The following is a 4,967-nucleotide window of genomic DNA, read 5'->3' as shown; positions in this document are numbered from 1 at the left end:
AGAGATTTGTTAGTGGGTCCCCAACCAAGTGGGCCCACAAGCTTTAAAACAAAAAAATAATAAAGAAAGAATAAAGTGGCTAATTGCCACGGGAGAAGAGTGAGAGAAGCTTTCTTTTGAAATTGAAAGCAAAGGAAGCACAAAGCTTCGGCGCCGAAGAGAAGGAACTTGGGGGAAAAGGGCAGTTATATTTTGATCACATTGACCTGGTAAACTTACTCCATTTTTTATGAAATTTTAGTTGTTATTTCTGGTGTAGAGATGAACATTAGGATATAACTTGCTAGCTGTATTGCCTTCTCTTTTGCCTGATTTGAGATACCCACTTTTGTGGAGGGTTTATGTTGATTCCATCAGTTTTGATGATGTATTTTGTTGATTGTTGAGATGCCCTAGTGTCACTAGGAAGACTGTTTGTGTACCCATTATTCTGATAGTGGAAGATTTTCTAGACTAGGTCCCGTGGATTTTTTGTCCCTCTTTTGGGGGTTTTTCCATGTTAAAATTCTGGTGTCTGATTATTTAATTTCTACCATTATATTTATTGCTTGGAGTATCTTTGGTGTTGCCCATTCAATTGCATAGGTTGTGAAAAAATTATTTCTGGTGCTTCTGCTGTTAGATAGGTTCTTATTTTAAACCTGTGTTGAGTTTTTCCAACAACTTCTTAACAGTCTCAAGTAAATTACACCAACAATTATTCCTCGATTTTTGAAGAAGTAGTTTTGATGTAGAAACAACATGCATTGCATTAGAAATATCTTGAAATTTTTGTTGTAATGCTTGACACAAAATATTAGTAATCCCCATGATTTCTTTCATCAAATGTAACAAAAAAACAAATTCAAATAAGGATAGCACTTTGTTGACACCGTAAGCCTCGTCTCTTTGAGTAGAAGTTGTACCATCATCAATAATGTTATTAAGAATGGTTTGAGTAGCTACAAACATTCTTATCAAGTTACAAATGAAAGTGAAAACTCCATCTTTTATCTCCACCTTTTTGTAAAGTGCCCACTTGATTTGTACTTTAATTTGTTTCTAGCTCATCATTGGCAATCAATTTTATATTTTTAATTTTTTAAGCTTCTTGTAGTTGATTATGTTGTTTGCAAGATGAACCAATAATATTGACAATAGCAGTTAATTGTGTGAAAAATAAAGCTTCTAAACTATTACATTCTCCTCTCATATTGCTAGCACCATCGTACCACAGACCTCGAATGTTTTCAATCTAGAAATTATAAATAGAAAGCACAAACACCAATTCTTTTTTCAAAGTCAAGGCACTAGTATTGCTAACATGTATAAGATCAAAGAAGCGTCGAACAAAACTATCCATATCAACAAATCTCAAAACAATAGCTATTTGCTCTTTTTTAGATTCATCCATAAGCTTCATCAATAATGATACAAAATTTGGCATCTCCAATATTTTTTCTAATTCAGTTTCTTACCATTGTAGCAAGAATATGTAGAATTTCTTTCTGAACATCATTTGAAATATATTTAGCAAATCTAAGATCATTTACCAAAACAAACTTTTGAACGCTGCTATTGTAAGACCACAAAAACTTTAACAATTTAATAAAGTTGCCTTGATTATTTGAACTCGAGCTTTCATCATGGTTTCTATAAGCACAACCTTAAAAAGTCAACCATCTATTACAATCAATAAATGTTCTAAGTTTATGTTGATTATTCTCAATTTTCTCTAATGTTTGTCATTTTATAAGTGTATCAACATGCTGTGATTGCTTAATCAAATCATCACATGATTTCGTTAGGGATGTCAATGGGGTGGGACGAGGCGGGGAATGCCTCCCTGCTCCCTGTCTCCGCTCCCAGAATTGATTCCCATTCCCGCCCCGATCCCCGCCATGGGAGGATAATCGTCCCCATCTCTATTTTCCGCGTTCCCCGTGTTTCCCGCGGGGCCCCATTTCCCATCTCCCTATGTTGAACATTTATATGAAAATTATAGTAAAAAAAATAAAAAACAAACTACAAAACATTATTACAAATATATCTTATCTAAGATTATAAGTCCAGAAATACAACATATCAAATCATAATCCATAAAGGGGTAAGCACTGAGTAGGAAGAGTGGCCGGTAGCGACTGAGGAGGGGGTATGTTACTATGGCTGTGACTGTGGACACAACTATGGGGGATTGGGAGTTTTGAATTTTTCTGAAAAGTTGGGGCTTAGAAACGTCGCTAAGTGGAATAGTAGGAGAGAATGGAAGACATTCAATAAGGTAGGATTAGGGTTTTCAATAGGCAAAATTACGAAAAAGTCCATATATTAGAAATAAATTAAAGATATTTAAATAAACTCAAGAATTCAGGGAATTATCGGAGACGGGGTGGGGATTTTCGCTCGGGTCCCCGCGCCTGTCTCGGGGGATTTTAGTCCCCATCCCCATTTCCACGGGAAAAATTTCTCGCCTTCGGGTCCCCATTCGGGGTAGTCCCCGCAGGGATCCCTGCGCTTCGGAGAATTTTGACACCCCTAGATTTCGTTGCTTTGTGATGGAATGAATTGGGACCTTTGCCAATGTAATTTAAAAGAGGACAATCTTTTTCACTTTTTACCTTTTTCCCATTCCTAAAGCCATTTTCAATGATTGTATTTAAACTTGTGTTGATTGAAGATTCTTTAGCGAATAGGTAGCATAGTAAATAATATATGCAGCATCATCTTCAATAGAATACTCTAACCATGAAGGGTATAATTCAAATTAAGAAGCTTGAAAATGACAACGATGATTTGTATCACTCGAAAATGGATAATTATTAAGTATTAGTTGATTTGGTCTAACTTTAAGATAAGCTCGACGAAGTTCATCTCTTTTACTTAAAAGAAACTTTTAAATTATTAGTCGAATTTTTGGATCTCTTACCAAATGACATACTTCCATTTGTTCAGGAATAAGCCGTGAGCGCTTTGATTTTGAACTATTTTATTGAGGAGTCAAAGTATTCATGTTTGAGTTTGATCTTTCAAATATTAAAGATGTTGGTGTTGATGTAATAATATTAAAAACATCTTCACTCTTTTGATTAGTCTTTTAAAAAAAAAGTGTATTATTTTCATTTTATTCATGATTCAACTAAATTCTTATAATTAAAAATTTTACATAGATAAATATTATATAATTTAGCTAAACTCAATTAATTTTAATTTTTACAAATCAATAATATTAATATCACAAACAATTAATAATAAGAAAAAAATGAAAACAATATATGTTAGGTTAACATGGAAAGTAATTATATAATTATTATATTCAATTTCTTTTAAAAATTTAAATTATTATTATAAAATTATAAACTACATAAATAAATATATAAATTGTTCAAAAAAATTAATAAAAAATTTAAAAAATAAGAGATAATAATAAAAGATCGAATGATACTTACTATTTTGTAGTGATAATGAAAATATGATGACGATTTGTTTTTTTATTTATAAAAAGAGAGAAAAACTGAAGAAGTGATCTTTGCTAATTGAATAATTGCTGCTGCGTGCTGAGGATGAGAAGCGTTTCAGATGCTGTGGAAAACAGTAAAAGTGATTTTTTAAAGAAAAAGTATAGGTGAACAATAAAAATATTAAATAATATAAATAATAGGTATATCAGATGTTTATTTTACTAGTGTATAAATGGTTATTTTAATATTAAAATTTAGAGAATTAATTTAAAAATGTAATATATTTTTATTTGATTAGTGATTATTCATATTATTCAACAAAGTTATTGTCCCTAACATTCTTTTTTAAAATATGGATTAGGCTTTTGTTTTTTATTATAGCCCATGGTCCAACTGAGTTGTTTCAAGTTGCTTTTCGGCCTGTAGCTTGAGTAGGGAGGCCATACATTCTTAAAAGGGAGGGAGAACTCATTCATTATTATTTTTTTATAAAGAATTTTTTGGGGAGAAAGCACTGCCTTCCCATAATGTAATGACTCACATTTTAAAAAATTTAAATATAAATAAATTATAATTTATTTTATAAATTAAATTTTTTATTTTTAAAAATTATTTTATTAAAAATAATTAAATTCAAATTTATATATATATTTTTTATGATAAAATATTTTACATAATTAAAATTATAATTTTAGTAATTTATAAATAATAAAAATTATATATATTTTAATTTGAATAATTGATATTTTTAATTTAAAAATAAAGTTTAGTTAATAATATTATTATTGAGTTAGATATTCGTCGATATAAGTAAATATCGATACTATTCGATAAATTTAATTTTGCTAATATTTCACTGTATATCTTTTATTATTATATTACTAATATCATTTATATTAATAACTCATATATATTATTATTTATGTTTTAATATATCAAATTTTCATAATTATCCGTTTAGAATATTTATAACTTGAATTATTGACTTAGCCATCTTATAATGCGATACCCTACCCCATTTTTTGACATCTCATCACTACTTTAATTAATCATCATCATTACCCTTCGTTCTCTCTTGGAACCGAACCAAGAAGAAAAAAAAAAAAAAAAGAAGGCCGCGAGGGAGAGAGAATGAGAAACCATGGAAGCTATAAACCTTTGGCGTTTGATTTCTTGATATCTATAACTCTAATAAAAAATTTAATCTGATTAAAATGTTCGTATTTTCCTCCTCTTCACATTGATGTCATTTTTGTTTCGAAAAAGTTAATGATGGAGCTGCTATCCCTCCAATGCAAGGTTCGGCCGAAGAAGCCCCGAAGATGGAGTAGCCAATTCTAATGTTTTCTTTTTCAGCAGCTCAATCAAAAAACTTCTTCGAAATTTCTGTTATTTTAATTTTGTACGGACGTAGAATTTTGCTAAATTCTCACCAATATTAAATTGTGGTTGATAAGTGAACTGATATTTGGATTGAGTATTGTCGAAATTTGATTACATTTCATGTTGAATTTTGTTGATAAATTGATA

This window comes from Arachis stenosperma, chromosome 6 (assembly GCF_014773155.1).
Source record: "Arachis stenosperma cultivar V10309 chromosome 6, arast.V10309.gnm1.PFL2, whole genome shotgun sequence".
NCBI classification, from domain to species: Eukaryota; Viridiplantae; Streptophyta; class Magnoliopsida; order Fabales; family Fabaceae; genus Arachis; species Arachis stenosperma.
Note: the sequence above shows the minus strand (reverse complement) of the source record.